The sequence below is a fragment of the Rhinoderma darwinii genome, unplaced genomic scaffold (genome assembly GCF_050947455.1).
Source record: "Rhinoderma darwinii isolate aRhiDar2 unplaced genomic scaffold, aRhiDar2.hap1 Scaffold_3885, whole genome shotgun sequence".
NCBI lineage: Eukaryota > Metazoa > Chordata > Amphibia > Anura > Rhinodermatidae > Rhinoderma > Rhinoderma darwinii.
In genome coordinates this window covers 69,090-78,886 of record NW_027463514.1, presented here as the reverse complement: position 1 = coordinate 78,886, position 9,797 = coordinate 69,090, and the positions used below count along the sequence as shown (strand labels likewise).

Here is a 9,797-nt window from a genome sequence, read left to right as displayed (position 1 = left end):
TGCACTGTGTTGCCGGGGTGGATAACAAGTGAAAGCTGCCAAGTGGCAGCCAAAAGAAGAGAGGAGCCTGGGAAACATATGTATTGTTTCTTGTGTGTGCTGTCTGTGTTTTTATCCCCCTTACGGGTGGTCTCCCTGGGCTAACACAGGACTGCGGCCATGGCGTGAGGAAAGGAGGAAGAGTTTGTCCCTTAGTACTCTGGTTTCTCTTCAGAACGCATAACATCTTTCGCCTTTTACTAAAGATTTCCGTGGAGAGGAGCAAAACTGAGTTTTGTAGCAATTTTTGCATGCTCCAGCTTGCTGGGGTTTTCTTGTTCAGGTTGAAAAGCAGAAAGAGTGTATTTCTGGCTCCAGTTGGCTTGAAAGTGGCTGAATTTGCATATTGACAACATGGATGGCCTCCTTCCGTTGAGAAGCAAACTTGTTTTATGCACTGTGTTGCCGGGGTGGATAACAAGTGAAAGCTGCCAAGTGGCAGCCAAAAGAAGAGAGGAGCCTGGGAAACATATGTATTGTTTCTTGTATGTGCTGTATGTGTTTTTATCCCCCTTACGGGTGGTCTCCCTGGGCTAACACAGGACTGCGGCCATGGCGTGAGGAAAGGAGGAAGAGTTTGTCCCTTAGTACTCTGGTTTCTCTTCAGAACGCATAAATCTTTCGCCTTTTACTAAAGATTTCCGTGGAGAGGAGCAAAACTGAGTTTTGTAGCAATTTTTGCATGCTCCAGCTTGCTGGGGTTTTCTTGTTCAGGTTGAAAAGCAGAAAGAGTGTATTTCTGGCTCCAGTTGGCTTGAAAGTGGCTGAATTTGCATATTGACAACATGGATGGCCTCCTTCCGTTGAGAAGCAAACTTGTTTATGCACTGTGTTGCCGGGGTGGATAACAAGTGAAAGCTGCCAAGTGGCAGCCAAAAGAAGAGAGGAGCCTGGGAAACATATGTATTGTTTCTTGTATGTGTTGTCTGTGTTTTTATCCCCCTTACGGGTGGTCTCCCTGGGCTAACACAGGACTGCGGCCATGGCGTGAGGAAAGGAGGAAGAGTTTGTCCCTTAGTACTCTGGTTTCTCTTCAGAACGCATAAATCTTTCGCCTTTTACTAAAGATTTCCGTGGAGAGGAGCAAAACTGAGTTTTGTAGCAATTTTTGCATGCTCCAGCTTGCTGGGGTTTTCTTGTTCAGGTTGAAAAGCAGAAAGAGTGTATTTCTGGCTCCAGTTGGCTTGAAAGTGGCTGAATTTGCATATTGACAACATGGATGGCCTCCTTCCGTTGAGAAGCAAACTTGTTTATGCACTGTGTTGCCGGGGTGGATAACAAGTGAAAGCTGCCAAGTGGCAGCCAAAAGAAGAGAGGAGCCTGGGAAACATATGTATTGTTTCTTGTATGTGTTGTCTGTGTTTTTATCCCCCTTACGGGTGGTCTCCCTGGGCTAACACAGGACTGCGGCCATGGCGTGAGGAAAGGAGGAAGAGTTTGTCCCTTAGTACTCTGGTTTCTCTTCAGAACGCATAAATCTTTCGCCTTTTACTAAAGATTTCCGTGGAGAGGAGCAAAACTGAGTTTTGTAGCAATTTTTGCATGCTCCAGCTTGCTGGGGTTTCTTGTTCAGGTTGAAAAGCAGAAAGAGTGTATTTCTGGCTCCAGTTGGCTTGAAAGTGGCTGAATTTGCATATTGACAACATGGATGGCCTCCTTCCGTTGAGAAGCAAACTTGTTTATGCACTGTGTTGCCGGGGTGGATAACAAGTGAAAGCTGCCAAGTGGCAGCCAAAAGAAGAGAGGAGCCTGGGAAACATATGTATTGTTTCTTGTATGTGCTGTCTGTGTTTTTATCCCCCTTACGGGTGGTCTCCCTGGGCTAACACAGGACTGCGGCCATGGCGTGAGGAAAGGAGGAAGAGTTTGTCCCTTAGTACTCTGGTTTCTCTTCAGAACGCATAAATCTTTCGCCTTTTACTAAAGATTTCCGTGGAGAGGAGCAAAACTGAGTTTTGTAGCAATTTTTGCATGCTCCAGCTTGCTGGGGTTTTCTTGTTCAGGTTGAAAAGCAGAAAGAGTGTATTTCTGGCTCCAGTTGGCTTGAAAGTGGCTGAATTTGCATATTGACAACATGGATGGCCTCCTTCCGTTGAGAAGCAAACTTGTTTATGCACTGTGTTGCCGGGGTGGATAACAAGTGAAAGCTGCCAAGTGGCAGCCAAAAGAAGAGAGGAGCCTGGGAAACATATGTATTGTTTCTTGTATGTGCTGTCTGTGTTTTTATCCCCCTTACGGGTGGTCTCCCTGGGCTAACACAGGACTGCGGCCATGGCGTGAGGAAAGGAGGAAGAGTTTGTCCCTTAGTACTCTGGTTTCTCTTCAGAACGCATAAATCTTTCGCCTTTTACTAAAGATTTCTGTGGAGAGGAGCAAAACTGAGTTTTGTAGCAATTTTTGCATGCTCCAGCTTGCTGGGGTTTTCTTGTTCAGGTTGAAAAGCAGAAAGAGTGTATTTCTGGCTCCAGTTGGCTTGAAAGTGGCTGAATTTGCATATTGACAACATGGATGGCCTCCTTCCGTTGAGAAGCAAACTTGTTTATGCACTGTGTTGCCGGGGTGGATAACAAGTGAAAGCTGCCAAGTGGCAGCCAAAAGAAGAGAGGAGCCTGGGAAACATATGTATTGTTTCTTGTATGTGCTGTCTGTGTTTTTATCCCCCTTACGGGTGGTCTCCCTGGGCTAACACAGGACTGCGGCCATGGCGTGAGGAAAGGAGGAAGAGTTTGTCCCTTAGTACTCTGGTTTCTCTTCAGAACGCATAAATCTTTCGCCTTTTACTAAAGATTTCCGTGGAGAGGAGCAAAACTGAGTTTTGTAGCAATTTTTGCATGCTCCAGCTTGCTGGGGTTTTCTTGTTCAGGTTGAAAAGCAGAAAGAGTGTATTTCTGGCTCCAGTTGGCTTGAAAGTGGCTGAATTTGCATATTGACAACATGGATGGCCTCCTTCCGTTGAGAAGCAAACTTGTTTATGCACTGTGTTGCCGGGGTGGATAACAAGTGAAAGCTGCCAAGTGGCAGCCAAAAGAAGAGAGGAGCCTGGGAAACATATGTATTGTTTCTTGTGTGTGCTGTCTGTGTTTTTATCCCCCTTACGGGTGGTCTCCCTGGGCTAACACAGGACTGCGGCCATGGCGTGAGGAAAGGAGGAAGAGTTTGTCCCTTAGTACTCTGGTTTCTCTTCAGAACGCATAAATCTTTCGCCTTTTACTAAAGATTTCCGTGGAGAGGAGCAAAACTGAGTTTTGTAGCAATTTTTGCATGCTCCAGCTTGCTGGGGTTTTCTTGTTCAGGTTGAAAAGCAGAAAGAGTGTATTTCTGGCTCCAGTTGGCTTGAAAGTGGCTGAATTTGCATATTGACAACATGGATGGCCTCCTTCCGTTGAGAAGCAAACTTGTTTATGCACTGTGTTGCCGGGGTGGATAACAAGTGAAAGCTGCCAAGTGGCAGCCAAAAGAAGAGAGGAGCCTGGGAAACATATGTATTGTTTCTTGTATGTGCTGTCTGTGTTTTTATCCCCCTTACGGGTGGTCTCCCTGGGCTAACACAGGACTGCGGCCATGGCGTGAGGAAAGGAGGAAGAGTTTGTCCCTTAGTACTCTGGTTTCTCTTCAGAACGCATAAATCTTTCGCCTTTTACTAAAGATTTCCGTGGAGAGGAGCAAAACTGAGTTTTGTAGCAATTTTTGCATGCTCCAGCTTGCTGGGGTTTTCTTGTTCAGGTTGAAAAGCAGAAAGAGTGTATTTCTGGCTCCAGTTGGCTTGAAAGTGGCTGAATTTGCATATTGACAACATGGATGGCCTCCTTCCGTTGAGAAGCAAACTTGTTTATGCACTGTGTTGCCGGGGTGGATAACAAGTGAAAGCTGCCAAGTGGCAGCCAAAAGAAGAGAGGAGCCTGGGAAACATATGTATTGTTTCTTGTATGTGCTGTCTGTGTTTTTATCCCCCTTACGGGTGGTCTCCCTGGGCTAACACAGGACTGCGGCCATGGCGTGAGGAAAGGAGGAAGAGTTTGTCCCTTAGTACTCTGGTTTCTCTTCAGAACGCATAAATCTTTCGCCTTTTACTAAAGATTTCCGTGGAGAGGAGCAAAACTGAGTTTTGTAGCAATTTTTGCATGCTCCAGCTTGCTGGGGTTTTCTTGTTCAGGTTGAAAAGCAGAAAGAGTGTATTTCTGGCTCCAGTTGGCTTGAAAGTGGCTGAATTTGCATATTGACAACATGGATGGCCTCCTTCCGTTGAGAAGCAAACTTGTTTATGCACTGTGTTGCCGGGGTGGATAACAAGTGAAAGCTGCCAAGTGGCAGCCAAAAGAAGAGAGGAGCCTGGGAAACATATGTATTGTTTCTTGTATGTGCTGTCTGTGTTTTTATCCCCCTTACGGGTGGTCTCCCTGGGCTAACACAGGACTGCGGCCATGGCGTGAGGAAAGGAGGAAGAGTTTGTCCCTTAGTACTCTGGTTTCTCTTCAGAACGCATAAATCTTTCGCCTTTTACTAAAGATTTCCGTGGAGAGGAGCAAAACTGAGTTTTGTAGCAATTTTTGCATGCTCCAGCTTGCTGGGGTTTTCTTGTTCAGGTTGAAAAGCAGAAAGAGTGTATTTCTGGCTCCAGTTGGCTTGAAAGTGGCTGAATTTGCATATTGACAACATGGATGGCCTCCTTCCGTTGAGAAGCAAACTTGTTTATGCACTGTGTTGCCGGGGTGGATAACAAGTGAAAGCTGCCAAGTGGCAGCCAAAAGAAGAGAGGAGCCTGGGAAACATATGTATTGTTTCTTGTATGTGCTGTCTGTGTTTTTATCCCCCTTACGGGTGGTCTCCCTGGGCTAACACAGGACTGCGGCCATGGCGTGAGGAAAGGAGGAAGAGTTTGTCCCTTAGTACTCTGGTTTCTCTTCAGAACGCATAAATCTTTCGCCTTTTACTAAAGATTTCCGTGGAGAGGAGCAAAACTGAGTTTTGTAGCAATTTTTGCATGCTCCAGCTTGCTGGGGTTTTCTTGTTCAGGTTGAAAAGCAGAAAGAGTGTATTTCTGGCTCCAGTTGGCTTGAAAGTGGCTGAATTTGCATATTGACAACATGGATGGCCTCCTTCCGTTGAGAAGCAAACTTGTTTATGCACTGTGTTGCCGGGGTGGATAACAAGTGAAAGCTGCCAAGTGGCAGCCAAAAGAAGAGAGGAGCCTGGGAAACATATGTATTGTTTCTTGTATGTGCTGTCTGTGTTTTTATCCCCCTTACGGGTGGTCTCCCTGGGCTAACACAGGACTGCGGCCATGGCGTGAGGAAAGGAGGAAGAGTTTGTCCCTTAGTACTCTGGTTTCTCTTCAGAACGCATAAATCTTTCGCCTTTTACTAAAGATTTCCGTGGAGAGGAGCAAAACTGAGTTTTGTAGCAATTTTTGCATGCTCCAGCTTGCTGGGTTTTCTTGTTCAGGTTGAAAAGCAGAAAGAGTGTATTTCTGGCTCCAGTTGGCTTGAAAGTGGCTGAATTTGCATATTGACAACATGGATGGCCTCCTTCCGTTGAGAAGCAAACTTGTTTATGCACTGTGTTGCCGGGGTGGATAACAAGTGAAAGCTGCCAAGTGGCAGCCAAAAGAAGAGAGGAGCCTGGGAAACATATGTATTGTTTCTTGTATGTGCTGTCTGTGTTTTTATCCCCCTTACGGGTGGTCTCCCTGGGCTAACACAGGACTGCGGCCATGGCGTGAGGAAAGGAGGAAGAGTTTGTCCCTTAGTACTCTGGTTTCTCTTCAGAACGCATAAATCTTTCGCCTTTTACTAAAGATTTCCGTGGAGAGGAGCAAAACTGAGTTTTGTAGCAATTTTTGCATGCTCCAGCTTGCTGGGGTTTTCTTGTTCAGGTTGAAAAGCAGAAAGAGTGTATTTCTGGCTCCAGTTGGCTTGAAAGTGGCTGAATTTGCATATTGACAACATGGATGGCCTCCTTCCGTTGAGAAGCAAACTTGTTTATGCACTGTGTTGCCGGGGTGGATAACAAGTGAAAGCTGCCAAGTGGCAGCCAAAAGAAGAGAGGAGCCTGGGAAACATATGTATTGTTTCTTGTATGTGCTGTCTGTGTTTTTATCCCCCTTACGGGTGGTCTCCCTGGGCTAACACAGGACTGCGGCCATGGCGTGAGGAAAGGAGGAAGAGTTTGTCCCTTAGTACTCTGGTTTCTCTTCAGAACGCATAAATCTTTCGCCTTTTACTAAAGATTTCCGTGGAGAGGAGCAAAACTGAGTTTTGTAGCAATTTTTGCATGCTCCAGCTTGCTGGGGTTTTCTTGTTCAGGTTGAAAAGCAGAAAGAGTGTATTTCTGGCTCCAGTTGGCTGAAAGTGGCTGAATTTGCATATTGACAACATGGATGGCCTCCTTCCGTTGAGAAGCAAACTTGTTTATGCACTGTGTTGCCGGGGTGGATAACAAGTGAAAGCTGCCAAGTGGCAGCCAAAAGAAGAGAGGAGCCTGGGAAACATATGTATTGTTTCTTGTATGTGCTGTCTGTGTTTTTATCCCCCTTACGGGTGGTCTCCCTGGGCTAACACAGGACTGCGGCCATGGCGTGAGGAAAGGAGGAAGAGTTTGTCCCTTAGTACTCTGGTTTCTCTTCAGAACGCATAAATCTTTCGCCTTTTACTAAAGATTTCCGTGGAGAGGAGCAAAACTGAGTTTTGTAGCAATTTTTGCATGCTCCAGCTTGCTGGGGTTTTCTTGTTCAGGTTGAAAAGCAGAAAGAGTGTATTTCTGGCTCCAGTTGGCTTGAAAGTGGCTGAATTTGCATATTGACAACATGGATGGCCTCCTTCCGTTGAGAAGCAAACTTGTTTATGCACTGTGTTGCCGGGGTGGATAACAAGTGAAAGCTGCCAAGTGGCAGCCAAAAGAAGAGAGGAGCCTGGGAAACATATGTATTGTTTCTTGTATGTGCTGTCTGTGTTTTTATCCCCCTTACGGGTGGTCTCCCTGGGCTAACACAGGACTGCGGCCATGGCGTGAGGAAAGGAGGAAGAGTTTGTCCCTTAGTACTCTGGTTTCTCTTCAGAACGCATAAATCTTTCGCCTTTTACTAAAGATTTCCGTGGAGAGGAGCAAAACTGAGTTTTGTAGCAATTTTTGCATGCTCCAGCTTGCTGGGGTTTTCTTGTTCAGGTTGAAAAGCAGAAAGAGTGTATTTCTGGCTCCAGTTGGCTTGAAAGTGGCTGAATTTGCATATTGACAACATGGATGGCCTCCTTCCGTTGAGAAGCAAACTTGTTTATGCACTGTGTTGCCGGGGTGGATAACAAGTGAAAGCTGCCAAGTGGCAGCCAAAAGAAGAGAGGAGCCTGGGAAACATATGTATTGTTTCTTGTATGTGCTGTCTGTGTTTTTATCCCCCTTACGGGTGGTCTCCCTGGGCTAACACAGGACTGCGGCCATGGCGTGAGGAAAGGAGGAAGAGTTTGTCCTTAGTACTCTGGTTTCTCTTCAGAACGCATAAATCTTTCGCCTTTTACTAAAGATTTCCGTGGAGAGGAGCAAAACTGAGTTTTGTAGCAATTTTTGCATGCTCCAGCTTGCTGGGGTTTTCTTGTTCAGGTTGAAAAGCAGAAAGAGTGTATTTCTGGCTCCAGTTGGCTTGAAAGTGGCTGAATTTGCATATTGACAACATGGATGGCCTCCTTCCGTTGAGAAGCAAACTTGTTTATGCACTGTGTTGCCGGGGTGGATAACAAGTGAAAGCTGCCAAGTGGCAGCCAAAAGAAGAGAGGAGCCTGGGAAACATATGCATTGTTTCTTGTATGTGCTGTCTGTGTTTTTATCCCCCTTACGGGTGGTCTCCCTGGGCTAACACAGGACTGCGGCCATGGCGTGAGGAAAGGAGGAAGAGTTTGTCCCTTAGTACTCTGGTTTCTCTTCAGAACGCATAAATCTTTCGCCTTTTACTAAAGATTTCCGTGGAGAGGAGCAAAACTGAGTTTTGTAGCAATTTTTGCATGCTCCAGCTTGCTGGGGTTTTCTTGTTCAGGTTGAAAAGCAGAAAGAGTGTATTTCTGGCTCCAGTTGGCTTGAAAGTGGCTGAATTTGCATATTGACAACATGGATGGCCTCCTTCCGTTGAGAAGCAAACTTGTTTATGCACTGTGTTGCCGGGGTGGATAACAAGTGAAAGCTGCCAAGTGGCAGCCAAAAGAAGAGAGGAGCCTGGGAAACATGTATTGTTTCTTGTATGTGCTGTCTGTGTTTTTATCCCCCTTACGGGTGGTCTCCCTGGGCTAACACAGGACTGCGGCCATGGCGTGAGGAAAGGAGGAAGAGTTTGTCCCTTAGTACTCTGGTTTCTCTTCAGAACGCATAAATCTTTCGCCTTTTACTAAAGATTTCCTGGCGAGGAGCAAAACTGAGTTTTGTAGCAATTTTTGCATGCTCCAGCTTGCTGGGGTTTTCTTGTTCAGGTTGAAAAGCAGAAAGAGTGTATTTCTGGCTCCAGTTGGCTTGAAAGTGGCTGAATTTGCATATTGACAACATGGATGGCCTCCTTCCGTTGAGAAGCAAACTTGTTTATGCACTGTGTTGCCGGGGTGGATAACAAGTGAAAGCTGCCAAGTGGCAGCCAAAAGAAGAGAGGAGCCTGGGAAACATATGTATTGTTTCTTGTATGTGCTGTCTGTGTTTTTATCCCCCTTACGGGTGGTCTCCCTGGGCTAACACAGGACTGCGGCCATGGCGTGAGGAAAGGAGGAAGAGTTTGTCCCTTAGTACTCTGGTTTCTCTTCAGAACGCATAAATCTTTCGCCTTTTACTAAAGATTTCCGTGGAGAGGAGCAAAACTGAGTTTTGTAGCAATTTTTGCATGCTCCAGCTTGCTGGGGTTTTCTTGTTCAGGTTGAAAAGCAGAAAGAGTGTATTTCTGGCTCCAGTTGGCTTGAAAGTGGCTGAATTTGCATATTGACAACATGGATGGCCTCCTTCCGTTGAGAAGCAAACTTGTTTATGCACTGTGTTGCCGGGGTGGATAACAAGTGAAAGCTGCCAAGTGGCAGCCAAAAGAAGAGAGGAGCCTGGGAAACATATGTATTGTTTCTTGTATGTGCTGTCTGTGTTTTTATCCCCCTTACGGGTGGTCTCCCTGGGCTAACACAGGACTGCGGCCATGGCGTGAGGAAAGGAGGAAGAGTTTGTCCCTTAGTACTCTGGTTTCTCTTCAGAACGCATAAATCTTTCGCCTTTTACTAAAGATTTCCGTGGAGAGGAGCAAAACTGAGTTTTGTAGCAATTTTTGCATGCTCCAGCTTGCTGGGGTTTTCTTGTTCAGGTTGAAAAGCAGAAAGAGTGTATTTCTGGCTCCAGTTGGCTTGAAAGTGGCTGAATTTGCATATTGACAACATGGATGGCCTCCTTCCGTTGAGAAGCAAACTTGTTTATGCACTGTGTTGCCGGGGTGGATAACAAGTGAAAGCTGCCAAGTGGCAGCCAAAAGAAGAGAGGAGCCTGGGAAACATATGCATTGTTTCTTGTATGTGCTGTCTGTGTTTTTATCCCCCTTACGGGTGGTCTCCCTGGGCTAACACAGGACTGCGGCCATGGCGTGAGGAAAGGAGGAAGAGTTTGTCCCTTAGTACTCTGGTTTCTCTTCAGAACGCATAAATCTTTCGCCTTTTACTAAAGATTTCCGTGGAGAGGAGCAAAACTGAGTTTTGTAGCAATTTTTGCATGCTCCAGCTTGCTGGGGTTTTCTTGTTCAGGTTGAAAAGCAGAAAGAGTGT

The 9,797-nt window shown here is 46.1% G+C and overlaps 23 non-coding genes across 23 annotated transcripts; all 23 read left to right on the top strand.

Moving 5' to 3' along the window:
- The first annotated feature begins 194 nt into the window (after positions 1–194).
- LOC142707796 (U5 spliceosomal RNA) lies at positions 195–311 on the top strand. The gene has a single exon (XR_012868692.1). It is a non-coding gene; the product is annotated as a U5 spliceosomal RNA (small nuclear RNA).
- Positions 312–626: 315 nt separating this feature from the next.
- Positions 627–742, top strand: LOC142707761 (U5 spliceosomal RNA). The gene has a single exon (XR_012868660.1). It is a non-coding gene; the product is annotated as a U5 spliceosomal RNA (small nuclear RNA).
- Positions 743–1,056: 314 nt separating this feature from the next.
- On the top strand, positions 1,057–1,172 carry LOC142707760 (U5 spliceosomal RNA). The gene has a single exon (XR_012868659.1). It is a non-coding gene; the product is annotated as a U5 spliceosomal RNA (small nuclear RNA).
- Positions 1,173–1,486: 314 nt separating this feature from the next.
- Positions 1,487–1,602, top strand: LOC142707759 (U5 spliceosomal RNA). The gene has a single exon (XR_012868658.1). It is a non-coding gene; the product is annotated as a U5 spliceosomal RNA (small nuclear RNA).
- Positions 1,603–1,915: 313 nt separating this feature from the next.
- On the top strand, positions 1,916–2,031 carry LOC142707757 (U5 spliceosomal RNA). The gene has a single exon (XR_012868657.1). It is a non-coding gene; the product is annotated as a U5 spliceosomal RNA (small nuclear RNA).
- A 314-nt stretch (positions 2,032–2,345) lies between these two features.
- Positions 2,346–2,461, top strand: LOC142707785 (U5 spliceosomal RNA). The gene has a single exon (XR_012868682.1). It is a non-coding gene; the product is annotated as a U5 spliceosomal RNA (small nuclear RNA).
- Positions 2,462–2,775: 314 nt separating this feature from the next.
- On the top strand, positions 2,776–2,891 carry LOC142707756 (U5 spliceosomal RNA). The gene has a single exon (XR_012868656.1). It is a non-coding gene; the product is annotated as a U5 spliceosomal RNA (small nuclear RNA).
- Positions 2,892–3,205: 314 nt separating this feature from the next.
- On the top strand, positions 3,206–3,321 carry LOC142707755 (U5 spliceosomal RNA). The gene has a single exon (XR_012868655.1). It is a non-coding gene; the product is annotated as a U5 spliceosomal RNA (small nuclear RNA).
- Positions 3,322–3,635: 314 nt separating this feature from the next.
- On the top strand, positions 3,636–3,751 carry LOC142707754 (U5 spliceosomal RNA). The gene has a single exon (XR_012868654.1). It is a non-coding gene; the product is annotated as a U5 spliceosomal RNA (small nuclear RNA).
- A 314-nt stretch (positions 3,752–4,065) lies between these two features.
- LOC142707753 (U5 spliceosomal RNA) lies at positions 4,066–4,181 on the top strand. Its single transcript, XR_012868653.1, has one exon. It is a non-coding gene; the product is annotated as a U5 spliceosomal RNA (small nuclear RNA).
- A 314-nt stretch (positions 4,182–4,495) lies between these two features.
- LOC142707752 (U5 spliceosomal RNA) lies at positions 4,496–4,611 on the top strand. Its single transcript, XR_012868652.1, has one exon. It is a non-coding gene; the product is annotated as a U5 spliceosomal RNA (small nuclear RNA).
- Positions 4,612–4,925: 314 nt separating this feature from the next.
- On the top strand, positions 4,926–5,041 carry LOC142707751 (U5 spliceosomal RNA). The gene has a single exon (XR_012868651.1). It is a non-coding gene; the product is annotated as a U5 spliceosomal RNA (small nuclear RNA).
- A 314-nt stretch (positions 5,042–5,355) lies between these two features.
- LOC142707782 (U5 spliceosomal RNA) lies at positions 5,356–5,471 on the top strand. The gene has a single exon (XR_012868679.1). It is a non-coding gene; the product is annotated as a U5 spliceosomal RNA (small nuclear RNA).
- A 313-nt stretch (positions 5,472–5,784) lies between these two features.
- LOC142707749 (U5 spliceosomal RNA) lies at positions 5,785–5,900 on the top strand. Its single transcript, XR_012868649.1, has one exon. It is a non-coding gene; the product is annotated as a U5 spliceosomal RNA (small nuclear RNA).
- A 314-nt stretch (positions 5,901–6,214) lies between these two features.
- Positions 6,215–6,330, top strand: LOC142707748 (U5 spliceosomal RNA). Its single transcript, XR_012868648.1, has one exon. It is a non-coding gene; the product is annotated as a U5 spliceosomal RNA (small nuclear RNA).
- A 313-nt stretch (positions 6,331–6,643) lies between these two features.
- LOC142707746 (U5 spliceosomal RNA) lies at positions 6,644–6,759 on the top strand. Its single transcript, XR_012868647.1, has one exon. It is a non-coding gene; the product is annotated as a U5 spliceosomal RNA (small nuclear RNA).
- Positions 6,760–7,073: 314 nt separating this feature from the next.
- LOC142707745 (U5 spliceosomal RNA) lies at positions 7,074–7,189 on the top strand. The gene has a single exon (XR_012868646.1). It is a non-coding gene; the product is annotated as a U5 spliceosomal RNA (small nuclear RNA).
- A 313-nt stretch (positions 7,190–7,502) lies between these two features.
- LOC142707744 (U5 spliceosomal RNA) lies at positions 7,503–7,618 on the top strand. Its single transcript, XR_012868645.1, has one exon. It is a non-coding gene; the product is annotated as a U5 spliceosomal RNA (small nuclear RNA).
- Positions 7,619–7,932: 314 nt separating this feature from the next.
- Positions 7,933–8,048, top strand: LOC142707743 (U5 spliceosomal RNA). The gene has a single exon (XR_012868644.1). It is a non-coding gene; the product is annotated as a U5 spliceosomal RNA (small nuclear RNA).
- Positions 8,049–8,360: 312 nt separating this feature from the next.
- LOC142707803 (U5 spliceosomal RNA) lies at positions 8,361–8,475 on the top strand. Its single transcript, XR_012868698.1, has one exon. It is a non-coding gene; the product is annotated as a U5 spliceosomal RNA (small nuclear RNA).
- A 314-nt stretch (positions 8,476–8,789) lies between these two features.
- LOC142707742 (U5 spliceosomal RNA) lies at positions 8,790–8,905 on the top strand. The gene has a single exon (XR_012868643.1). It is a non-coding gene; the product is annotated as a U5 spliceosomal RNA (small nuclear RNA).
- A 314-nt stretch (positions 8,906–9,219) lies between these two features.
- On the top strand, positions 9,220–9,335 carry LOC142707741 (U5 spliceosomal RNA). The gene has a single exon (XR_012868642.1). It is a non-coding gene; the product is annotated as a U5 spliceosomal RNA (small nuclear RNA).
- A 314-nt stretch (positions 9,336–9,649) lies between these two features.
- LOC142707740 (U5 spliceosomal RNA) lies at positions 9,650–9,765 on the top strand. The gene has a single exon (XR_012868641.1). It is a non-coding gene; the product is annotated as a U5 spliceosomal RNA (small nuclear RNA).
- Positions 9,766–9,797: the final 32 nt, after the last annotated feature.